This window comes from Ostrinia nubilalis, chromosome 3, assembly GCF_963855985.1.
Source record: "Ostrinia nubilalis chromosome 3, ilOstNubi1.1, whole genome shotgun sequence".
Classification (NCBI taxonomy): domain Eukaryota; kingdom Metazoa; phylum Arthropoda; class Insecta; order Lepidoptera; family Crambidae; genus Ostrinia; species Ostrinia nubilalis.
Genome location: NC_087090.1, coordinates 9,669,446 through 9,696,427, shown reverse-complemented (window position 1 = coordinate 9,696,427; position 26,982 = coordinate 9,669,446). Strand labels below are relative to the sequence as shown.

At 37.0% G+C, this 26,982-nt stretch overlaps 2 long non-coding RNA genes across 2 annotated transcripts in view; both read left to right on the top strand.

Annotated features, from left to right (window-relative positions):
- Nucleotides 1-19,676, top strand: part of LOC135087868 (uncharacterized) — a 164,350-nt gene extending 144,674 nt beyond the window's left edge. Inside the window, exon 3 of the long non-coding RNA XR_010260925.1 lies at nucleotides 19,641-19,676. This is a non-coding gene — a long non-coding RNA (uncharacterized LOC135087868). The remainder of the gene's footprint in view (nucleotides 1-19,640) is intronic.
- On the top strand, nucleotides 8,362-9,398 carry LOC135088311 (uncharacterized). Its single transcript, XR_010261005.1, has 3 exons — nucleotides 8,362-8,891; nucleotides 9,082-9,220; nucleotides 9,308-9,398. It is a non-coding gene; the product is annotated as an uncharacterized LOC135088311 (long non-coding RNA).
- Nucleotides 19,677-26,982: the final 7,306 nt, after the last annotated feature.

Genomic DNA, 26,982 nt, shown 5'->3' with positions numbered 1-26,982 from the left:
GAGATAGATTAATAAGCTCGTGTCTATCCAAAAAGATAAAAATAACAGTAACTTAAGTAGGATTAACAGATATTTTAAATAGTCCATACTTACCTACTTGAGGATTGCCAATCAATAACTGACATCAAATGTATAAGTATTAAAACAGATGCAGTTTGAACTATCAAACGGAAAATCTATAGCCGTTTTGCAAATACAGAAAAGTCCACTCTCCAATGCAGTTTCAACAACAGTAGGTATCAGAGATAATCCAGTTTAACTTCAGTGCGCGCATTACAATAAAAATGGCGTTATTTCATATGCACAACGCAAACCGGGTTTAATTGATAGTTAGTTATTTCCCCGACGGTTATTTCGTTATAGACGTTCAGTTCATTGCGATAATGTTATTGTACTCGTCAACGAAATGGAGTTTGGAAGATGAACCATATTGAATAATTCAAATCGTACAATTAGATGCTGTGTAAATAGTTTATTGGTACTTCGATAATATGCTTAGATGCTTATTTGGGAATAGAATTCATTTTCCGAGAGCGAGATGACGTCATATTTGTTTTTATAACGCGTTCTTTGCAATAACTATAAATATCAAGTTTAGGCTTCTTTAGATATTGATTCTTTAGTCACTCTCAAAAACTCAAACGTACAATTTGCTCTGTTTTACAGTACTTACTTAGTAGCCAATATTTGAATCCCAAGAATTCCTATTGATTGAGTCATGAATGAAGCTTATTATAAAGTCTGAAACCAAGGTTTTGGCTTCAGTTGTAACAACCTCATATAGTTTCTTAACCCCCTTAAATGTACAAAGAAAACAGACGTGGTAGGATTAAAAAAAAATAGTCTTATTTACACCTACGCAAATGAGAATTAAAAAAGTTTTCTTTTTTCAGCTTTCTAGTTTGTCTATGACTTTAAAAGTCCCTAAAGAGAACATTAGCTATGAATGTCCGTCTCCGACCCAAACTGTCGCAAACTTCAGCAGTCCCGTTAGATGACCCGTATCACTAAAAACTTTGTGACTTTTCTAGAAGTCGGTCTATTAAACTATTAAATAAATTGAAGCATTATACGCTTTCTTGAAAAACAAAGTAACCTTAATATAATAACAGTAGAAAAGAGGTCTAGAGCACTGTCAAAATTAAGTTAAATATCAGAAAAAACAATCAAGATTTTAGGTACAACTTGACAGAATTTTCTTGAAAATTTACTTTAAATTTGATATTTTTTATCAAACAACAACAATTTGATGAGATATTTTCAAACGTGTGATAAACTATAATCCTAGGTGCTATAACTTTTTTATGCATGACAAGGCAGGTATTTGACCGCAATCGCGCCTGTAAGCTTAAGATGCACGCCGTGATAACTTTTATCGACTCCAAAATGTATGGGCAAAATCGATAAAATGGCGTGATAATTACTATGCAAATAGATGTTCTAAAGTAATATATTTACTATAGAACTAAACAATAGTTTATGCGTGTATATGTACCGTCTTAAAGTTTCCCCAAATATCAGATGGACTGGTCCCGTCTGGTGTGAAGTGGCGTAGTTCTGCGGTACTAATGCACAAAGCGTCTACCACTGATTGGACAAACTGATTCCGAACGCACCCTGCCCACCCATGTCCAGGCCAGAATAACAATAGACACGGGGATGAATTTGAATTAATATCCCCGTAAATCCATTTATAACTGAACCCCTCAGTGATTTCAGTGTTAAGGTCGTAGTCCTGACACTTTTGACAACAGATGGCGTGGTTCACTCGAATATTGTCTATTGATATCGCTTGAAATGGACAGTGATTATTGCGACAGCGAATGTTAATAAAAAGATTTGGACGCCCAAACACCTATCTTTATCAAAGATTGTCTTGTCCAAACACCTACATAGTTCGATCTATCAAATTTCAATATTCATAACGTAATGATAAATTAATAATTTCTTCAACGATACGCAAAATTCGTAAGCCTACGCCTATCTGACTAAATTAAGCCTACGCGAAAATTAAGCCGCTTTGATTTCCAAAGAAAACTTGGATCACGCTTTCTTTAAATTCTCATATTGGTTCATTCTGTGAAATTTAATACCTCTTAGTTCATGATCTAACATTCAGTTTGTCAAATAAACTCGTAGGTGAGTCAAAGAGTCCACTACAAATTCATTGGAGCAGTTGTAGCGTCGGACCATTTCCCTAATCCCTGAGTCCGCTCGGGCGTACTGTCTTAGGAACGCTCCATCTGCCGTTTGTTACAGTTAGCTGCATTACCTAAGTCGGCAGCTAGCTTGTTGTTACTATCAAATCTGGACTTAAAAATCTAGATTTGAAATCCGGACTAATCTTTGAATCAATGTGAGGATAGATTAGAATACTACAAATATTTTTATTTCTTTAATTTTGTCAGTTTTATTTTTAGGCACAGTCACGGATTGATATCCTCTTAGGTACAAGTGTTAAGTAGGTAGTTTTCGCAAAAATGATGACGAACTAAACAAACACTCCTACTAATTTTCAATTATTTCATTGATAACGCATCTTTTTAAAGGTTAAAGGAAATCTATCTCATATCACAATGTATTTTCTCTAACTGAAACAAAAGGTGTCGCTTTCATTGCAAAGGTAAACTTTATTTGTGCGAGAGCTCTTTACAAGGCAAGCCATGTGTTAGCACACCGGCCCGGCCGGTGAATGCAGCGGATATGCTGTCCGGCTGCCGAACGCCGGACGGCCGGCTTTGACTGTCAATCACAGAACGTTGATTGGATTTCGGTATTGGCACCAATTCTGACGTCACTTCACGTTTCGAAACCGTATAAAATACACGTCCCTATTACAATATTGTCAAAAAATAATTTGCCCATGCAAATGTCCAATCAAAATCATTCCCTGTCACAGAAATATAACAATACCTCTATTGCGATGCATGACGCGACCGAAATCATTGCCCGAGTGGTTCACAATTGGATTTGTGACGTTGTACAATTTTACAATATGTATGAACGTAAAAACCAATCAACAAACGGCAAAATGTTTTCTATCGGTAATGTAAATGTACAGACGGTGGCTTATCAAGCTAAACACTGTGGTATCATTGTAATTAAGAGCTTACAGGGCTGATATGTAGGTACCATTTTAAACTACATCTCACCTAATATCAGTGTGATTGCAGTCAATTACCTAAATCCCTTGTTCTGCATAAAAAAGTTGCTAGGCCATATGTATCCAAAAATGTATAATAGTCTAATCTACCTTCGATTGTACTTGGTGCTTAATAAAGATGCAAATAATATGATGAAGCGATCATGCCCTTGTATAACATTAAATCTGTTATTTTCTAAGAAAATCTCAACAAAAACTCTCAAGCTAGGTGGTTTACTGAATTCATGAATATCTATTACTCGCATCGACAGCCGGTATCTCGCTAAGTGCTCTACACATTATGAGCTAAGGCGATAATAGGTGAGGAGCTTGTACGATGAGCTCAGTCTCCTAGCAAATACTGAATTTGCTTCTGAGCATGACGCTGTCTGCATACGGCACAAATTGTAATGCAAAACTGAGCAGCGAAGAGGATAACGATTTCTCTGGCATAAACTATGCATGAATATTGTCATTTATCTCTATTTAGTATATCTAAATTTCATTGTTACGAAATGGAATCCATATTTCATCATCATCCTCATCATCATTTTAGCCATAGGACGTCCACTGCTAAACTTAGGCCTCCTCCAATGATTTCCATGTTGATCGATTAGTAGCGGCCTGCGTCTAGCGCCTTCCTGCTACCTTTATGATGTCGTCCCACGCTGCGTTTTCCGGCACACGAACTCCACTTCAGAACCTTGCTGCCCTATCGGCCGTCAGTTCTGCGTACTATGTGCCCTGCCCATTGCCACTTCAGCTTGCTAATCCGTCAGGCTATGTCAGCGACTTTAGTTTGTTTATAGATATCCTCATTGATACCATATTTAATCTTAATGAAACGTTTCCCCGAAAGTGTTCCGAATATTCGAAAAGGATGAACATATCTGTTTTAACATTTACACGCTATCCCTCAATAATTCCCGAAGATAGGCCCTTCATATCTCAGTACTCGCAGGTCCAAGATCTGGTTACAATTACAGATGTATTATTTATCAGCCGGCGCTCCTCGTCCGGGGGAAAAGGAATTGATTTCTGCATAATTTATCAACGAAAACACCTCCCGGAGACCTCTCTGTAGCACTAAAAACAAAGCATTCGTTTGTATTTTACTACTTTCGCCGGAATAAATGCATTTTTTATAACCACGCGTTCTCTTTGCCAAATGAAAGTGAATTTATGTGTATCAATTTTTAAAGTTCATCAAGTAATATTTTTTGATTATCAACGAGCGCGCGAATAATGAAGATATAATCCCCTTTGACGTGTCTGATATTTTATTCAAAAGATGGTTTCGTTACCATAATAATTAAATGTACTTTATGAATATAAAGTCTTAATCAAAGTCTTGTAAACTGTAACTTTTCCTAGTATTCAGCTCGATACACATTACGCATATTAATTACGAACTGAAAGGGACAAACGCAAAATAAACAAGAAGCAATCTCTATCTTTGGAATTTTAATTAATATTTATTAACGTATCTTCAGATTGGTTTACGAGTTTAGATAACTTTTTTCATGAAAGTTTTATAATCAAAAAATACAATGTTAATGGGATTGAGATATAGACGCAAAATATGATTGGGTAAGCATGACTAAGCTTTCGGTTTCTTATTTTACGAAGAAAACAATCTTTGGGAAAACTTAGCTAAAGATGTAGGATTTGGTAGAATAACCATTGCTCGAGTACCGGTGGCTGACTCAGATTATTATAGTAATCACCACCACTGCTTCAAACTAGAGAGATGCGTGTCGTTACAGACCCGGTGCAAACGCAAACACTGTCACTGTACCACAACCGGGGCGGGCTCACTGGCTACACATGGCTTAAAATCTACACGGTTCAAGCAAGGTTACGCATCTCGCTGTTGTTCAACAGAATCTGAAACAAGAACGTTTATTTATAAACAGAATAACAACTGTAGTAGAAAGACAAACAGACTCGTACTTCTTTCATGTTTGACTAGCTTTTGCTTGCGGTTTCACCCGCGTGAAATTTAGTTTGTCACAGATCCTATATGTTATTCTGGATTATAAACAATAATACTGTAAAGTTTCATTAAAATCCGTTCAGTAGTTTTTGCGTGAAAGAGTAACAAACATCCAGACATCCAAACTTTCGCATTTATAATATTAATGTAGGAATTAGTAGGATTACTCAGTTTGCAATTAAAGAAGCAAAGCTGATCTTGCTACTTAGAGCTCTCTTCCCGGTAGAATACACATTACTCGAGTCAGCTGAGAGAGATTCCGACCCAGGTCACTGTCGGCTTTTTGAATCAGAAAAGACTCACGCTGTCGCTGCACCTGCGTCTGCGTCTTTTCATTTTATGCTTTCTAAGGTGCTTTTCAGAACCTATTATTCAACAATTTGCTGAAAAATAGCTTAGTGAATTAGACAATACTCGCAAATCACTTGTAGCTATCAATCTAAACTGAGTGACTAAAGCATACAAAGACACAATTTGGAGTTTCATTTCTGTAGTTGCTTCTCAACGTCCGTAGGGTAAACATTTGCCCGGGCCGGGCTGAGTCAGATTCTTGGGGTAATTACCGACGCCATAAATTAGAGTGGTCGGGTCATTGCGACCCGGGGCACGCGCGGACACTGTCGCTGCACCGCAGGCCAGCTGCGTGCTAGTTACTGCCCACGGTACACCGCTCGAGATATCTCTCGCACGAGAATTTATCGATTGTGCTACATTATTTATGCGATCTAGGCCAGTATTATTCATGGCCGCCGCTCGAAGATCTTGGACTTGCGAATATTAAGCGTTTTGGGAAGACGCACTAATAGACAGACGTGTGTAGTAATAAAATGGAATTGCTGCGTTTCAACATCTCTACAACTTTTCAAACTTTCAGTGCCTCTACCATAAGTTTACCTACCGAGCATCTCGCTATCGAGGGCGTAAAAAATGTATGACAAATTGTACAGCGCCTCTAGTGGTTAGTAGCTGAACCACAGCAAAACTAAAAACACTACCATGAGTTCATCTCAAATCGTTAGGTAAAAAACCTATCTAAATGAATACGATAGCGACTAAAGTTTTTATTAAGTTTCATACAAATAACATACCATGAGTTGCAATTTTCAAAGATGTCATCGAAAAATACCTTAGCTGTCACAGTAACGTAACTCACTGGCTTATTGACGTGTGAAAAGCAAAATAAAATTGTGGTTTTGGGTCATTTTAGGTGTTTTCTTTATTAAATTATGTCGGAAAGAAGTTTATTAAGATGGAACATGTTATCAGCATGTGGGCAGACCTCCCACTAGGTGGACCGACGATCTGGTGAAGGTCGCGGGAAGAACCTGGATGCGGGCACATTGTGGAGATCCTTGGAGGGAGAGGATGCTGCGTTTCCTAGAGATATGCGAGGGAATTGTGTCGTGCGAAGATGTCTAGCTGTGCTGTGAAAATGTGTGCGGGTTTCCACCAAAGCTGTGCGAGGAAAATGTATCGTACGAGGATGTGTAGCAGAGATTTGAAAATGCTCATTAGTGTTGAACAGCCTGAGCCTTTTCTACCAGAGATGTGCTGACCGAGGCGAGGTAAATGAAGCGATTCTATTGGTTCTTTACAAACACATCCTTCGCTACGCATCCTCGCACATCTCTGGTGGAAACGCAGCCTTACGAGATCATGATAGAAAGCTAATCCGACAATGATATGTATTTTCATAAGTTGAAATTTACTTTTGTTTTTAATCAGTCTGTGTATTATGTATTAGGTTTTGTGAAATAAATAGTCAATAAAAATTAATCATTTTATTTTCAACTAGCTTTTGCCCGCGGCTTCGTCCGCGTGAAATTTAGTTTGTCACAGATCATCATAATTATAGCCTATATGTTAATAGTTATAGACAATAATACTGTAAAGTTTCATCAAAATCCGTTCAGTAGTTTTTGCGTGAAAGAGTAACAAACATCCAGACATCCAAACTTTCGCACTTTTAATATTAAGTAGGATATTAGTAGGATATGTATTTACTTAATTATTATTACTGACGAGATTGCTACCATGTATGTTTAGTGACCATGAAAGATTAAAACAACATAATGTATTTAATTAATTATAATATCTTAAGTTTTACAATAATAAGGTAGGTATATCCATCCAGTTACCCTAGGTCTTTATTATGGATTTAATTTACAAGTAGTTATTTACAAGCACTCTGCTCTAAATCCTTTGGCTTCAGGGAAGAACCTGGACCGCTACCAGTCCAGTGTTCCCTTGGCAGCTCTGTGTATGCGAGTTGCCTTCTTTTCATTTCATTTCACGTTCGCGTGTCCGTTAGTTCCACCCACCGTTGACTATTGCTGGCTCTTTCTTGGGGCCCTTCAGTGGGCATACTCAGATCGCCATATCTATAGAAAAACAACTTTATTGTATCTAGAAAATATAAATCTAGCACTCATATTACTGAATTTTAGCTAGGCACGTGGAAGTTATGCTGGGGAGGTTGTATTTCTCCAAAAAAACCAGCTCAAAATTATTCGTTTAATTTCGAAATTCCTCCACTACATAGTATGTTTATTTTTACTTAATAACTTACCTTTCCATAAATTCTACAATCGGTTTAAACGGATAGGCGCAGGTTCTCATTTTCCTATCGTGGTTAAAATCCAATTTTTTGTGGAAAATTATTCATCAATAATCCTTCAACAAAACATGTTTTGTTATCTGTTGTCATGAAAACAGCTGCGTCAAAGTCGCAATGACAAGAAATAAACAATACAAATTTAAAATCATCATGTTAATTCAGCTTTAAGCACTGTTCTAGGACACTTAAATTTTGCAGTGTTATTTTTGACATTTTTGTTATTTCCTACTCTATCTTTTCTATATAGTTAGAAAGTAGCGGCATTCGTTCTTTCATTCATCCATTCATAGAGTGTGAAGTTGGATACGTTAACATGTTCACCAACATGACATCACAAAACCATCGAATTATCGCTAGCGATTAAAGTATACGGTAATTGAACTCATGGTATGATTTTAATGCAAACTTCATCGATCCACGTTTAAACTCTATCGACTGTAGTATACGAATACAAGTTTTCGATGGCAACTCATGGTAGAGGCACAGTTCTAAATAAATAAAGTATATTTTCACTAAGTCGCGTCAAAACAGCTAAGTAATTTCCTCTTCGCTGTCACAGCTTGCGAAATAGCGAAAATATCAAGCTCTTTACATTTACCGTACAGTGCCTCTACCATGAGTTGCCATCGAAAACTTGTATTCGTATACTACAGTCGATAGAGTTTAAACGTGGATCGATGAAGTTTGCATTAAAATCATACCATGAGTTCAATTACCGTATACTTTACTCGCCAGCGATAATTCGATGGTTTTGTGATGTTATGTTGGTGAACATGTTAACGTATCCAACTTCACACTCTATGAATGGATGAATGAAAGAACGAATGCCGCTCCTTTCTAACTATATAGAAAAGATAGAGTAGGAAATAACAAAAATGTCAAAAATAACACTGCAAAATTTAAGTGTCCTAGAACAGTGCTTAAAGCTGAATTAACATGATGATTTTAAATTTGTATTGTTTATTTCTTGTCATTGCGACTTTGACGCAGCTGTTGTCATGACAACAGATAACAAAACATGTTTTGTTGAAGGATTATTGATGAATAATTTTCCACAAAAAATTGGATTTTAACCACGATAGGAAAATGAGAACCTGCGCCTATCCGTTTAAACCGATTGTAGAATTTATGGAAAGGTAAGTTAAGTAAAAATAAACATACTAGGTATGTGGTGGAGGAATTTCGATATTAAACGAATAATTTTGAGCTGGTTTTTTTGGAGAAATACAACCTCCCCAGCATAACTTCCACGTGCCTAGCTAAAATTCAGTAATATGAGTGCTAGATTTATATTTTCTAGATTACAATAAAGTTGTTTTTCTATAGATATGGCGATCTGAGTATGCCCACTGAAGGGCCCCAAGAAAGAGCCAACAATAGTCAACGGTGGGTGGAACTAACGGACACGCGAACGTGAAATGCTGATGCCACCGGCGACACGAAAACTACTGAGAAATTGAGAAAAGTGTGTATATAAATACCTACTACTTTATTCATTTTGATTGCTTTTATCTTATTTCGTCATTATTATTTGTAATGTTTATTTGTTAAGGTGTGGAGTGACTTTAAACAGCAAGAAGGCAACTCGCATACACAGAGCTGCCAAGGGAACACTGGACTGGTGGCGGTCCAGGTTCTTCCCTGAAGCCAAAGGATTTAGAGCAGATTGCTTGTAAATAACTACTTGTAAATTAAATCCATAATAAAGACCTAGGGTAACTGAATGGATATACCTACCTTATTATTGCAAAACTTAAGATATTATAATTAATTAAATACATTATATTGTTTTAATCTTTCATGGTCACTAAACATACCTACATGGTAGCAATCTTGTCAGTAATAATAATTAAGTAAATACATATCCTACTAATATCCTACTTAATATTAAAAATGCGAAAGTTTGGATGTCATTATGTTTGTTACTCTTTCACGCAAAAAGTACTGAACGGATTTTGATGAAACTTTACAGTATTATTGTTTATAACACAGATTAACATATAGGCTATAATTATGTCGATCTGTGACAAACTAAATTTCACGCGGACGAAGCCGCGGGCAAAAGCTAGTTGAAAATAAAATGATTAATTTTTATTGACTATTTATTTCACAAAACCTAATACATAATACACAGACTGATTAAAAACAAAAGTAAATTTCAACTTTTGAAAATACATATTCATTGTCGGATTAGCTTTCTATCATGATCTCGTAAGGCTGCGTTTCCACCAGAGATGTGCGAGGATGCGTAGCGAAGGATGTGTTTGTAAAGAACCAATAAAATCGCTTCATTTACCTCGCCTCGGTCAGCACATCTCTGGTAGAAAAGGCTCAGGCTGTACAACACTAAAGAGCATTTTCAAATCTCTGCTACACATCCTCGTACGATACATTTTCCTTGCACAGCTTTGGTGGAAACCCACACACATTTTCACAGCACAGCTAGACATCTTCGCACGACACAATTCCCTCGCATATCTCTGGGAAACGCAGCATCCTCTCCCTCCCCCAAGGATCTCCACAATGTGCCCGCATCCAGGTTCTTCCCGCGACCTTCACCAGATCGTCGGTCCACCTAGTGGGAGGTCTGCCCACATGCTGATAACATGTTCCATCGTAATAAACTTCTTTCCGACATAATTTAATAAAGAAAACACCTAAAATGACCTAAAACCACAATTTTATTTTGCTTTTCACACGTCAATAAGCCAGTGAGTTACGTTACTGTGACAGCTAAGGTATTTTTCGATGACATCTTTGAAAATTGCAACTCATGGTAAGTTATTTGTATGAAACTTAATAAAAACTTTAGTCGCTATCGTATTCATTTAGATAGGTTTTTTACCTAACGATTTGAGATGAACTTATGGTAGTGTTTTTAGTTTTGCTGTGGTTCAGCTACTAACCGCTAGAGGCGCTGTACAATTTGCCATACATTTTTTTACGCCCTCGATAGCGAGATGCTCGGTAGGTAAACTCATGGTAGAGGCACAGCTCACCAAAAAGTGCTGTTTATAAGCGCTCTAGGATATTCTCGTTAGATGGAGCTATTACACGACGCCAGCTTGTTTCTAATGCATGTCGCCGTTCTAACTAGTGGCTGCGAGTAATCGCTCTCACTAGCTCACTACTGATGAAGTTCCAGCTTGGAACAAGTTTCCCTGTCGGAACTTCGCGAGGTGCATGTTCCGACCTGTTCTCGATAAGAGGCAGGGCTCAACCCTAAATCCTAACACGTGCCAAGCCCGGTCTGGTTAGCCCACTCACTCTAGCAATTAAAACTTTACCTACGTTTCGATGAAGATTTTCATTATTAGATCGGCTCTGTCGTTCGGCAGATACATGTTTAGACTACGATTAATTTGAAGAGACTTTAATAATAATCTTGTTCATTTGGACAAACTTCTAGATACTCGTATGTTTGCAAACGGTGAAAACCCTGAAAAAGAAAAAAGCTATTAGAACACGGCTTAGTTTTAACCAATTTATCAAGCTTAACTCAATTTGTATTTGCTTTAGATTGCTTCGCAAAAAGATCTGTAAACTTTTAACACAACACTTTCCCTAATAGTTTGTAATGTATTCCGTTCGGAGCAACGCAAATAAATTAGAAAGATTACCAAGCAATAAAAAGCAACGAATATAAAAGAAGAAAATCGTTCTCAATTCCATTTCAATGTCGCCTTTGTTTTTTGGGGCCGCCAATTTGATCGAGCGTTGAATAATGTTTTTCGTCAAGGTCCTGGGATAACTAATGTGGCGGTCTATTAATTGAAGATGGCTGTCGCAGTTCTTTAGCGGGCTCATTGGAATGCAAGTCATGGCGCCGCGAAGTTGTCGGGGCGAGGGGCGCTAGGGCCGCTCCCGCGACGCGGGGCCAGACTTATGAGGATTACGGGAAAATGTGTATTCGATGACATTTTTCGGGCCGTAGAAAAAGATGAAATATAAGGAATTCTAAACGTGACTCGAATATCGTACAAGCCGTCACCTATTACCGGTCTATGTGCGTTCTTTTCGCGGTCGGGCGGCCGGGCGCCCGTGAAACCGAGCGTGACGCTCCATTCCGATATAAAAATGTAAGTATGAAAAAGCTTTGTTAAACGCGTCCTGGCTTCGGCGAAGTGGCAAAGTTTGAAGTGGAAAACTTTTCATGGAGAAATCTTTGCGGGAAACGATTAAATTTTAAGGCTATTTGTACTGTTTAAAGTGCTGGTACGAACAGATTGTCTGCCACCGTGAATTCGCTGTAACAAGCTTATCCCGGACTACTGCTTCTTGTTAAAGTTACGATCTATATGAATTATTCACAACAACAAATTCGCCGTTACATGTGTAAATTGGCTAGCTCGAGAAAATTCGATTTAATCGCACAAAGTTGTTTAACACTCGTGATAATATTATCCAATAGAGTGCAGACTGCAGACCACGCAGTCTTTGGAGATTATTTTAATGAAATAATTAAATTAGTGGGAGTACGGTGAACAGTGGACGCCAGCGGAATCCAGAGCAGGAGGCGGGCTCTGATTTCATTTGGAGCCCACAGATTATCTTTGTTCGAACACTTTGCACGATTCCACAACTTTGTACAATATTCGCATTGAATTAGTGGAGATAGGACGATCGATACCTTATCGCTGGACCAGGTCTCGGCCAAAGAGTCAAGTAAGAGATTTTTATTCGGAGATAAGGAAAACAGGACTTGTTTGTCCGACCTCAAGATTCCACCGAACATTTAGTGTGGCTCGGACCCTCGTTACAATCACCGCTGAATTATTTACCGAGGCCCAGCTTACAAGGCTGAATTGATTTCTGCATAATTTACACAAAGGAAACGTTACGGGGCGAAACGTAAAAATGGCAATAAAACGGTCTGATTATCCTTGCTGAAATTACACCGGTGAAAATTGAGACTTTAAAATTTTAGGATGGTTATCCGGTTTTACGGGTGGACGTTCCGGAATCATTGGCCGCCGGGAGATAACTATTAGCCGAATCAAGGTTGGGGGAGGCAAAAATAAAATCAGTACAGGTATTAGGATTCGGTGCACGTCCCGTATCGGAGGATTGCGAGGCAGCGGGCGCCCGTCCGACCGAGAGATACCTATTCCTACCTGTTCTTAGACAATTACCTCTACGTAAACGGAAAATTGCTCGAGAGCTCTCGAAAACGTGTTTTCTAATCTTGGAAAAGCCGGGTCGGGGCGAAAGGATTCCTGTTCCACGTTTTCAATACATGAACAAGATTGCTGGCGGAGATATGGCCTGATTAAACCACCCCACTGGAACGCAGCACACTGCGAAATGTGGACGGAGTTTCGCATACAATTAATAACCAAAACAATATTTTCACAAAGTTCCGAAACTACACCCGGTCGTTTGAAACAAAGTGAGCTGCAGACTATTTTACGAGCAATAAAGTTCTGAGCTCGTGAAAAACTTCACCTTGAGCATTTGAAAGTATTATTCTTATTGATATTCTGTACGGATAATTTCAATGATCATTTTTCATTCTGCTGAACTGAACTTTAATATTTTCTACACGTGAGATTCCGGTTTCGTTTGTATTTTGAATAAATGTAGCTGGACTTGGAAGCAGCTTTGAAAATATTGAAATAGATTCATGGTCGGGCTTAGGTCACCCGCTGTGTAATGTTCAGACATGATGACTAATATTTTCGGTCAGGTATAAAGGCAGGTGTTGCGCTGCGACGCGTCGTGGAGTGTCACGTTTTAAATAATCTATCCAAGTTCTTTTTATTAGGTACATAACAAACTGCGTTACTATTGTTTCATCATCATCATCATTTCAGCCATAGGACGTCCACTGCTGAACATAAGCCTCCCCAATGATTTCCATGTTGATCGATACATACGCTGTTGTTTAGACAAATATATTATTTCCAATTTTCCAAACAATGCAATAGTTAGTCGATTGAAATTAGAGTCATTCATATATTCAACTAGAGGGACTTTGTACGACTGGCCCCCGTTTTGTTACATGGAGTTTAGTAAAATCCGTTCTTAGCGAATATTTACAGCCATCAGGAACCTACGAGTAGGTACCTGCCAAATTTAAAGTTTGTAGGTGTTATAGCTTCTGAGATTTCGTGATGAGTGAGTCAGTCAGTGACTTTTCGCTTTTACTACTTCAAATAAACACTACTTCCTTATAAAATGCCTTATCTTATTTAACGTTTAGATACTCTCGTTAGCAGTTTTGTTTCTCAGCTGAATTTAAGTTACTTCTTAGCGACGACACCAGCGCGTATGAAGTAGGCGCAAGTTAACGCGCCGTAAAATCTCACTTTGTGCTTAATTTTGGAATTATAAACTTTGCGAGTGAATTTCACGCTAAGTTCAAGTTTCACTTTAAAAATTGCACACGGGTTCATGGGTATAGTAAGAGTTTGTTTTCTTAAAATAACTTTTCTAGTGGTTAGAAAATGCAATAAGCGCTAAAAGATGTGTGTGATAATATAGCAATACAAGAGGTAGTTTTAAACAGGTGACAGTAATAGTTATTCATGTATTTCTTTTACTTTTACTTAAGACTGCGTTTGATCCCAATCTACTTATAATAAAAATCTAAATGCGCAGTCACTCAAGCCTTTAACATATTCAAAGTCTTCGAACAAGACAACAAGGGTGTCTACTAAAGTATGCAGATAATATGAGAGTTGGCGAATTGTAACTCTACGGGTAGGTATGATTTTTCCCATTTTCCCAAACAAAGCGGTCAAAACCGAAAGTCTCAATTACACGTGTAGATATTCAAACGTCCAGGCGAGGCAATAAAGCCGAAGCAATCGTTCTGCCCCACAATACCGCGTCACTCCATCCCGCCCTCCAGAACACTGCAATTTCCCGCCTTCGTATCGCCCGCGACGTGCAAAAATTGCTTTTCTGGAAAATAATATAGAGAAAAAAGGCTCCATGCAAATTTTTGTAAAGTCATTCGGAGCCGTGCGTTTGTATTTCTCGGCTAAGGGTAAGGAACGATTGTCGTCGCGGGGAATTCTCCTTTATTTTGTCGGAGGGATATTGCGCGTCGGGCGCAGGCAGCAGCTGTTTACCGGGCCGACTGTACCCGCATTGAACTCTCCGATGCACTGTGGCTCTTATTAAGGCTTGGTATTTCTGCTAAAGTAGGTATTTCGCGCTGTCAAAATCTGCGCGCGCAATACTTCGCCGAAGACAGCGCGCCAAAGAGCTCTCGCGGCAACACAGTATAGAAATACGCAGTTTAGAAATACTCAGTTGGTTAGGTTAGGTTGACTTCCTTCCGTTCAAGCGTCACACTCACAGTACTTTCTAATACAAATCATATCCAAGTGATACAAATAAAAACAACTTTCAAAATTTTTGGAAATATATTTTAGAATCGAATAAATATAGAATATAACTGCCAAAGTAAACACGGTTCAAAGAGGCGTGGCGTCACCCGACCTTCCGGAAGTTCCGCGCCGGCTAAAAGAATTTCAAGATTACGTCACCCGACCTATCGGTAGATCCTCGGGAGCTTGAGTGATTGGAAAAACATTTTATGATCAGTTACTCGTAGTAGCGATTATTTAGAGCTTGGATAATAAATTATAGTTGTTGCAATTCACAAAGCTTTGCATGTGGTTAATTACATTAATCAGTACACGCATCAAGTTTGTTCAGTCTTTTTGTTTATAAATAAAAATATCATACTAAAATTGAAAGAAAGAAAGAAAGAAAAATTGCATACATATTTGTTTGTATTGGTCTGGGTGTTTTCTTTCCATAATTTATGTATAACGTACGTTGCACACCTTGGTCAAAACCACTTTTAACTGATTTTTGCAGTCAAACTGGTTTTGACCGATTATGAGGTGGTCCCTGACAAGACAGAAATTTGGTAAAATGGTCCCTCATGACTTAAAGGTTAAGAACCACTGCTCTAGAGACTCAAAACTACAAGGATACACATGAACTCCAGTTTTAAATCCGTTGGTATCTGCTGCATCTGCCATCTTTTTGGCTAGAAGATTCTTCTATCTTGCAGCTTAGACCTTTAGCTACAGACCTTAGACAGTATTTTTGAAACATTCTTACGCATGGTGGAGGAAGGGACGCTCTAGACACTCAAGTCTACAAGGAGTCACATCAACTCCAGTTTTAAATCCGTTGACATCTGCTGCATCTGCCATCTTTTTGGTTAGAAGATTCTTCCATCTTGCAGCGTAGACCTTTAGCTACAGACCTTAGACAGTATTTTTGTGAAAATTCTTACGCATGGTGGAGGAAGGGACGCTCTAGACACTCAAGTCTACAAGGAGTCACATGAACTCCAGTTTTAAATCCGTTGACATCTGCTGCATCTGCCATCTTTTTGGCTAGAAGATTCTTCTATCTTGCAGCTTAGACCTTTAGCTACAGACCTTAGACAGTATTTTTGAAACATTCTTACGCATGGTGGAGGAAGGGACGCTCTAGACACTCAAGTCTACAAGGAGTCACATCAACTCCAGTTTTAAATCCGTTGACATCTGCTGCATCTGCCATCTTTTTGGTTAGAAGATTCTTCCATCTTGCAGCGTAGACCTTTAGCTACAGACCTTAGACAGTATTTTTTTTTACAAGCTTTATATTGATTATTATTTATTTGTGTCAGTGTGCTCTTCTAAAGAGTGTAAGACGATTGTATGTAGGTACTATTAAAATGTAATTTTAACTCATTGGTTTTGTCTCATATTTGAGGAATGTACTATGTATCATGAGTAGAGTCTTCGTTTAAAAGGATGCGAACGATTTAAATTTCAATAGGTAGACAAAATTGATAATTTTTAATTATCAAAAATTTAAGCTTTCTCCAGTAACACTGATATTATTATACTGTGACTCATCAAAGTCATCATTGTCAAAAATATTGACAAATCGCGAACTGTCACGGCCAAAAAACTGACACGCGTCCGTCCTCCGTAAGCGCCACCGCGCGACTGATTGAGATTGTCCAAGCCGTCATGGACGATTTTTTCCACATTTTTTAACATAGTAACTAAATAAGACGCAACATAAAAATTTCATCCGTTAAAAGCCCTCAAGTTATTTCTGAACTTTAGTTTAGTAAAAGATTTAGAATCTCAAATCGCTTATTTTAAAAATAAAACCATAAATAGAAAACGAATAGAGGTAACTTTGGGAATTTATTCTATCGAGTCAACTTCATCAAATCGTGTTTCCATCCGTTAATAGCCCTAGAAAATATCCTCAACTATGCCCAATAAAAATCTTGGCCTTTAATTTTACTGTTTAGTACCTCAAAAATGAAAAATGAAAACCTCATTTTCGCCATTTTCTCTGCTACCCGGCCTTAAACAAAGTCTAGGAGACAACGGATCGTGCGGGCGACGTTCTGATCAGTTTTCCAATCTTTATCCCGATGCTCCGTTTCACTTCGCACCATTATCATTTTAATTAAATAAACAAATAACTCACAAAACCCAAAGTGAATCTTGCAAAAAAGAAGGCAAACCAACAACGGTAAAGTTAATCAAAACACGGGTTTCTATTCAATTAATCTAGTTCCGAAGTAAATCACGACAATGACGCGACAAAGAGAACTCGGCTTTATTTGGCGAAGTTGTTTTCCTGACGTTGTCAGTTGGCGCAGCTCGGATTCGCCTAATACGGGGGTTCACTGTCAGCGGGGTGATTTGATTTTATGTAATTAATTAAATGATATTTTTGTGGCCAAATTTTACAGAAGCTTAGTAAGTCTAAAACATCCCGAAAGCTAATTTTAAATGAAAAAAATTATTAAATTTTTACTTTGAAGTAACGAAATCTACATTATTTTGACAGAAAGGCTGACTGTGCCATGGCATTTAATTAAATTTTTATGAATAAACTGAAAAGGAAATTCGTCGTGTATAGTCTTAACTTAACCTATGACTAAACAGAATCATTTTTGCTGTTCTCTTTCTAGTTTAATGAACTAAGAACTAGAAGGTCCTAGTTTATTGACTAATATTTGAATGAGATACATTTGACTAACAACTTTAGGCAGCAAACTGAAACTCACCTTAACAAAACCTACCGCAAATAGGTGACAGTATAAAGGAAAAAAAGCTTATCAGCGTAATATTTCTCAAGTAAAAAATCCAGACAAAGAAAATTGTCGTTCCCGCCGGCACTCACGCCCCGTCCTAAGGTCAAGGCCCAATTCCCTCGTAAATACAAACAAATGGGATCCGCTGGAATCTCATTGGCCGATGCTTATCATATTTTACGATTTCGTAAACTAACGAATAAACGTTGCAGTAAGCCCCGCTTTGTTTTATGACCGTGTGCTCATTATGTAGTACTTGAATCAGCTATATTTTTCAGTTGACATAGCAACGGGCGGTTTTGGTAATGGCCGTGCCCTTAGACGTATGTCAGTCAAACTATACGCAAGGGAATGTAGTAGATTCCCAATTAAAGTAGCATTAGGCAGATTAAAATTAGTGTCCACTTTTAAAAGGTTAATGCACTAAATGGCCTTTTAAAATTATAGTTAAAATGCGAGATTTCCCGCTGGTGCTACAACTAAATTACTGAAAGAAATTATTTTATATTAAAATATGTATTACATAATAGTTACAGAAATTTAATAGTGTATTTTAACGTGGTTAATGTTCATGTAGTATGCAAAAATTACACAAAATGACTCATGAAACCATTTCCTACACATCGCATCCGCGTGCCTTTGAGATTGCTGGATTTGAGACGTGATTGCTCTACTGATTACAAAATTACATGCATAAATCACAATAAAAACAATGTCAGTAGGAACAGACAATGAAAAAAACATCTTGATAAATTGCTAGAGATCATATTAAGTATAGCCAGTTGATCTGTGGTTGAAGATTCCAGGTGAAGCTTGTTTCCTTATTCGGCCTGATCATCACCTTCCATCAAATGAAATGCTGAGCAAATAGCTTCCTCGTAGTGGATAAAAAATATATAATTTATCCACATAAAGGCGACATAACTAATATACATTTATACTGCATCTTATGTATTGTATTGTTTTTTGTTACAATAACAATAACAGTCTGAAATGATGGCACTGTATGAGCTATCACCAAAACTAAAAAATCAGAGGTACAGATGACGGCACGTCAAGCTAAACACTGTGGGCTCTTATTTACTTGTAATAAGGATGATTTTGCAACAAAAATGTATATGTTGATGTGCTGTCATCTGTGCCTACCAACTGCGCCTATTTCTATTACCAATTAATGACTTTCCATCATCTTGCCAAGTGTCAATTTATACGCGGAAACATCACTCGTTAGTGTTAATTTTAATAACCAGCTCATTAATTCAGGAAATTAATACGAGCCATTGGTTCGGAAAATGCGCTTTCAATTTAACAAATTCTAAACAGTTATGTAATACTCGTGAATTTAAGACGTTTATTAATAAATTGATTTCTATAGTCCGCGTCCAAAGAAACTGATGGTTTTATAAAACATGTTACGATAAAAGTGTACTAAATCAGAGATGTGACTGTTCTTATACCCTAAGCATTTACTTTACTTTTCAATCATAGATAAGTATGCTCAAATATTAGATACTTACGTGGATAGTTCGACGTCAATATCATTCTGCTTTATTTGCTAGAAAAATTTACATTTTCTATGGTCGCGTATTACATAAAAACACCGTGACAGACAGTGACCCATTACTTAGTATGATTTAAAAATTATTAAAAAGGTTTGGTAAACGTACTTTTTTAAACTATTTAATAGTCTAACTAATACCAAAACTAATATGTGCAGACCCTTCCCGATTCCACCTTTTGTCTGTACTAACGAAATCCCCCGATTAGGTACCTGTGCCCTAAAACTAAATATAAAACCTTGTTGCAGGTCCCTGGCTGTAGCGGAGAGATAATTTGCGAAACGGTAAGTCCTCTAACCTCTAACCGACTATTTGTATTCAGGGAAACGAGTCCCACTGTCTGGACCTTTAGTTTTTAAGATCCTATTTTCATCGGACGCTCACTAGAAGATCTTGGAGATCTTATTACAATTTCTGCAGGTTCAAGATAATGGAACGGAATTCTAAATTGGGACTAATTGATCGAATTGATTTACAAAGTGAAGGGATCTTTATTCAGATCTCAAGATTATACCTACAAAAGCTTTTTACTTACGCCATTATTATTTTCGTAACCAAATAGTTGTATTAGAATCTAATTTTAGTTTGAAGCACGTAACTTACGTAAATAAAAACTTAATATCTTTAAAAATTATTCTGATACAAATTATAATAACCAATAATATTTTAGTACGCAATAGAAACAGAAATTGGGTCTTGTGCCACTGAAATGAAAATAGAGAAATATTTAAATAGCAAGGTCGTGCACAAGGACCTCCTTACTAGACAAGTTATACAATGCATCTGTAGATTACTACGAAACTCACGAAGGTAGGATAGATGAAACAAAGGTGTCTCTACATTTATGCCTTTTGAAATATTATAAAACTATGACAATGTGTACATGAATTTGAAGTTAAGTTTGACGTTCACGCTGTGACAATATTTTTATTTTGAACAGCTTCTTTAGAACTACTTAAAAGAAATCTTTGGTCGTGCTGCATACACACTTATAAAAACGGGGGCATTTGGCGAAGTCACTGTTCCCAGTCTTCTTATTTCGTGGAACAGCCCTAATAATATGCCACAACTCATTCTGATTTATAAGGTCTCGTTATAATTGCGCGCTTCGCTGGCGAGCCGCACTGTTGCAATTTTCGTGCAACCGATCCGCGAATGGATTCATTCTTCTGCCAATTTACCTCCCTCTGTTAGGTTTTTGTCTGGATAATTCAATTTTGAGGCTCGACGCTTCGTAATGTCCTTGTAGGCTTTGTCTGAGATGAAGTGTCATTAAAGTATTAAAGCATTAGTGGCGTAAACGAAAGCGATGAAGAAGTATGTAAATGAAGTGTATTTTGGGTTAATAACAGTACGGGCGATTTCCAGTCGTGCAAACGGGGCTCTATGGGAGAATACAGTAGGTTTACAAGTTTAAAATTGAATTTAGGTTGATTTTTTCTTTTCTTAATTTGTTAACCACAGTTGAATATAAACCCCGCCTTTTGTAACGAATAGATCCAATTTGGTCTGTATCTTCTAGTGGCTTTCTACTTTACCTTCTATAGATTGGGCAATATTATTCTAGTTCTTCAAATCAAGACCTGTCTTTTAGATACAATTATTTAACATAGGTAAAATATTTAGATAGCACAGAACTAAAAGTTCATCATTAGAAGAACTTACGAATTTGGATAAAATATCGTTGTTAAAATATGGATTTTCATTACATATTTTAACAGGTCGGCTTGCCAACATGTACCTACCACACCTGGCACTTTCAGACCTCGAATCCGACACCCATTGAGCCTACCCCCTACTCTATTTACTGTATGTGTTAGTAATCTCAGAGAAACCGTGCGAAGGACGTCCGAAAATAGTGCGGCTATTTTATGCGCGTGAATCAGCGTTTACAAGCGCTTGCGGCGTGCGCGCGCGCAACGTTGGTCATTCCACTGAAAAAACATTTTGTACGAGTAGGCCGACAGTTATATCATTTTTATAAGTTTATTATGTAAACAAACGTATGGCATTGGCTATGGTAGAATCAACGAGCAAGTTTATTATTTTATTTTCGTGTTTTAGATTCAAGGTGGTGGAGTGGTTTTCATTCAATATGATAGAGCACTTTTTACAAGACACCGTTTATGTTATATTTTTTGTATAAAGCATATTTTGAAAACTTATAAAACTTTTAAAAATTCACAAGATATACCAAACCTTAGACAACTTTATTGAATCGGCTTGAGTTTAATCTAAAAACTAAAGTGTAAAAGTAAACTAAATTGTTATCAATTTTAATATAATCCCATAGGCTTAATTCAGCATTTTAACTACACTAAAATAACTTCAGCCGCCATAAATTTCCAAATCGCCGTCGTGCGTCTCCCTACAATGTTTAATAACCGTGTCTATACAATCCGAGCGCCAACTGCCAATAAAATGGCAGTTCCAACTGCTTTGTCAAAGTTGGACAGTTGGGCGCATTCGTGATTACGATCTCTGCAACACAATCAATCGTCAACTTTTGTTTAACTTAAGCCGAAATAAAAAACAAGTAAACAAGCTCGGATTCCGTCCCAAAGTTTGAAGGTGAGGCGACCGTCTCCCTAATAGAGAAGAAAAATACGTTAATGTACCCTCAGATCCCGAAGACAAATAAACCGGCGCGGACAGAGCCGAAATAAAAGTGGGGAGGCACTGAGATAAATAACAATGATCTTGCGGCGGCCATGGCCACAAACTGGGTTTAACAGCCATCTCAATTTGGAGAAGCTAGTCAGTAATTCCGCCTAGGTAAATTCTGAATTGATGGGTTAAAACAACCACTTCCATGAGAAGGTAGTTTGTAATCTGCCTAGGTAAAGCTAAATCAATTGAGGCTAGAAAGTCACACATACAGGCAATTTTTAAACAATATTTTGTCATATTTCTAAAGTGAAAGCTGTACTATTTTAGTTGGAAGCTGTAAATCATCCAATAAGCAACATGGTTGAGGGGTAAAAATTAAGAATAATTTTTTTAGAAGTTGTCATCATATTCAAACTCCATTTATATAAAAAAAAACTATCTAAATCGAATCTGCATCACATGAATTGCTATCTAGTAAACAATAAAACTTAAAAAAATAGCCTATTAGTAAAGCGTAGATTAACTTACTGACTATTATCAGCGTACACAAAGCACATTGAAAATAACTGGCTTTTCTATCTAACATTACGCGGGCGGGGCAGCCGACTTTCCGTGTCGCACTACTTACGCTGTTATACCAGTCGTAAAACGTTCATCAACCCTTCATCTATTATATTCTGTGCCTTCATTTGAATGATTCGGAAACCAGCAAATTGTTCTTTTTTCCAACGGAGAATAATTCAAAACGCTTAGCTCTGAGTGCGCTTCCCAATGTTTGTCGAGCTTACAGACTTTTCCGTCATGTCGATTCGGAAAACGATTTTGCGAGCTTTTTGGGTTCTATACTAGGGTGGAGCACGGTTGTATGGGAAAAAATTTTTTTTTAGTTTCGAAGTTCTAATAGGGGGGGATTTGTGCCTTATATGAAAGTATAAATAACTGTAATTTTTTATCCCATTTAATGAATATCTTCTGCCTCCGCAGTGACTTCAAAATTTTAAAATTTTATTTAAAGTTGAAAGTCGTCTAAGGTGAAATATTGCGCTCTATTTATTAGTAAGAAGGTATTAAATGACAGATAATTTATAGATTAGATATTTACTAAGGTAATATAACAAGAAATACATACAAGAATTAGATAAATTACTTTAATTATTATGCTTGAAAATCCTTTTTTGATCAAATTAGGCATCACGTTTTGCGATTTCAACTTGACTTTTATTGCACCTTATTAGTGACTTTCTGGATGCAGTGAGAAATAGAATCTTTGATCGTAATCTTCACAGGCCCCTCAACAGCTTGAGTGAGGTAGAGAAGCCTTAAAACAAAGGTTTGCTCTCACCACCAGATTTGACAATGTGCTGAATTTCTTAGTCAAATAAATATCTCAAAAGCGGCTGTTTGGTTAAGTAAATTAAATAAATATATAAAATAGCATTAAAGTGTATCACTAGTACTTAAAAAATTCTAGGTATTGAAGGGTGACTCGTACTGTGTGACTTTAGTATGCGACGAGCGGCCAGCTCTCTGACATCGTAAGAAGACTGCTATCAGGATACTCGTAATAGCTTTTTCTCCGGGTAACTAGTTCTTTAATCTTTCATAGGGTATCTGGCAGGCCTCTCGAGGCCATAATAATTTTAAACAGATGACGGGTGCCATCTTTGCATGATGGTTTTGTCTTAATCAAAAACCAGAAAGAAGCATAGACTTTAACCACAATAGTAGCCAGAGGTATCAAAATTTCTATTGGATTTTAAGTTTCTACAATACAAACGTAGTATTCGGTACGCTCGTGTGATCTAACGGGCATGTTACAATTCACCAGGAGAAATTATTGCGATATTTTGTGAGAATACGCCTAATTACCGCCGAAGCAATTTTATGCAAGTTCTGCTGATCAGTACTCAGATAATTGGCCATTTCTGATCACATTTGTCCTTCAATTTGTTCAAATTTATAGATAGGCAGTTTCTCACATGTTTCCAGAGCTTTTCCAGTAGACTATCTGACAAAGACGCGAGTCGCGAAATGGGCCAGAAAAATTCTCTTCTCGCGCTCTCCCACGCCCTTATTAAAATTATAAACCCAAAGCCTGGCTTTTCTGTGTATTTTACATTGAAAATATAGCATATCAGTAAACGATTTGTGATAAAAAAATAGTATTTTTATTTAAATATTGCACAGATATGTGGCGCCTAAGTGAGGTCTAAAACCAACTTTTTTTATAAATTCAGTGTCGATGCGGAGGCAGTTACTCTAAACCGAATTGATTAATATTTTGCATGACTTCCAAGCCCTAAAGGCACAAAATTTTGACTATTACATTACAGATATCTGAAAAAAAAATTTTCGCTCCACCCTATTCTATACCCAAAAAGTGACAGTATGAATAATTTCTATGGCTCTTTCTGTTCTTCCATTTGGTTGTAGATATCCTAATAGGTATCTAAATTGTTATACCTAAGTAGAATGCAAAGAATAGCAATTAAAAAGAGATCTCGAAAAGTAAAAAAAAAGTTAAATAATGTTTTATTAACCCTTTATTAGGGTAGTACTCACCAAAAAAAAATATTAACTTTGTCGGGGACCAACAATGGTATGAAATCCTGTTGCATTAACAATGGATTTGTTGTTATCGAGGTTGACCGAACAGCCTACATTAATACCAACGCAATCGAATCAAAATATCTCGTTATTTACGAAATGGTTTATTCATAAAATGTATTTAAATTTCAATGTAACCTTAACTCTTTTTCATTGCGCTATTACGCCCTAATACCTACAAAGCCCTCGAAATTATTACCTAATAACTGAATGCTCCGGCTCGCTTCTAACTACACAAACAAGGTATAATCCAACAATCCCGTCACAAATGAGAGTATTTAACTCTACGACAAACAATAGGTTCCCGTTTACCACTCTTTAAACTTTCTGACGTTGTTAAAAATTTAAATCATCGAAACAAACTTGACAAAAGTCTCACCCTTTCTTTAACCCCGTGTCAAAATGAGACGGATTGCACGAGGCGTCTTGTAAAAGGCGCTGTCATAATCTTCCTCAAAACAATGTTAATTTTAATTAAAATACTTTAAAACCATAAACTAGAGCGAAAGAGAACAAAATCGGAGGCAATTGTCGGCGGTTTTATCGCCCAAAGTGGGAATATTAATTCTGGATTCTGGAAATCCATTAATTTCGTAACTGACATTATGAATATTTTAACGTGAAGTTTTGTTTATATTTCAAGCTTTATAAGTTGCGGGTTCTTTAATCTTTTTTATCACTCGGAGTGACTTAATTCAATCATCTGTGAAACTTTTTCACGATAAATCGTCGTTTGGATTATGTTTATTAAGACCGCTAGCTTTGTTGGCTTAATTAATGAGTTGGTTGTTATAAAAATTGTGCAGAAACATTTTTTGCTAGAGAATTCCAATCCAATCTTAATCTCGTGTTTACCCGAAAGCAAATTAGTAGTTGTATTTTTCTGGTTAAGTTAATATTTCAGTTTTAAAACAAGTGGGCAGCATGGCACGAAATCGGATCAATGCTAACGAGCTCTTTGCAATTAGTCGGCCCGCACATCCGCGGGGTGACCAGCTTTTTAGGCTAACTAGGACAAAAATATAAAAATCTGAACTGTTCTATTTTCAGTAGAAAGTAGGTACTTAAGTTAAAAATACCTAGTAAATACTGTGTTTCAGCGCCAGACCACAGACCAACCCACTAGGTACTAAAATTTTACTGCTTTTTAACAGACAGGCTTTTGCGGACATAATAAATAATGAAAGTAGCTTTAGAGCTGTGAGCAGCATTATTTCAGATATTAAGTATAAAGTTTTTTTAAGAATAAATAATAATAAAGATATCAAGTAAAAATAAAAAGTTCTTATAAGAATAAATAATGAAATAAAGAGTACAAAACGCTAACAATAAATGTAATTCTTTACATTCAATACAAGAAAAATCCGAACTCGAATAACCCACAAAGAAGCTCATCGGCAGGTGAAGAGTTATCCATTATTTACATCACCCTGTAAAAAAGGAAATATCTAAGTAAAAATACTTAGAAATCCACGGAAAACAAAATGCACAGTCACCCTACACATCCCCATGTTTTTGAGCTTGCACTATTGTCTTTTGTACTTTATTTACTGGCAACCGTCCGTGCACTGTGCGCTTTTTAAGGGTCATTCCACCGGCCAAGAAAATCACGTGTCCGGGGCCAAAAAGTACCCGAATATCATAATATTTTAGTAACAAATATTTTTATCTAATAGTATAACTTTGGTTCTTGTTGTTAAACCACAGAGATAGTTAATAATAGTTAATTAAGTAATTTAAAAAAAATCGTAAGTCGTCAAAAATTGATTACCACGACGTGTCCGCGCTCCCGATTTCAGAACAAATTTGCTCGTATAAATTAATCCGTTATTATTACCGCTTTCAATGCTTATGTAATCGATTACTGATTAAATAAACATTGATAAATTAAATACGATATAACTATATGACTAAAAGGTTTTGTAAAATAAATATTTGAAGTTGTGTCCGGGCGTTAACCGTGATTACCCCGACACGTCACTAATGTGCGCCTACGTCCCTAGCTACGCAATTTAGAAACGAGCTCTATCCTCCCCCGTGAACCTTTAGTGGTGGCCTGCGTGCCGAGGTGATCGGTAATGCAACTCGTCGCAGGATTTCGGAGTTATCGAGATAAGAATATGATTACCCCGACCTTGGTTCAGTGCACGATTGATTTACTCTATCCTGTTTTTTTAGGTTTCTTTACATGGAAAGTTCTTGAGAATGTACAGGAATAATGGTCCATGTAACCGCATTTTTGTGTATTAAAACATATGGGATTCAACTTACAGATTGGGCAGGGCTCAGGATAAACCTTAATTTTTTGACTACCCCGACCTTGATTACCCCGACTTTTGTCACCGAGTAATCAATAATACCTACTGTAATTTT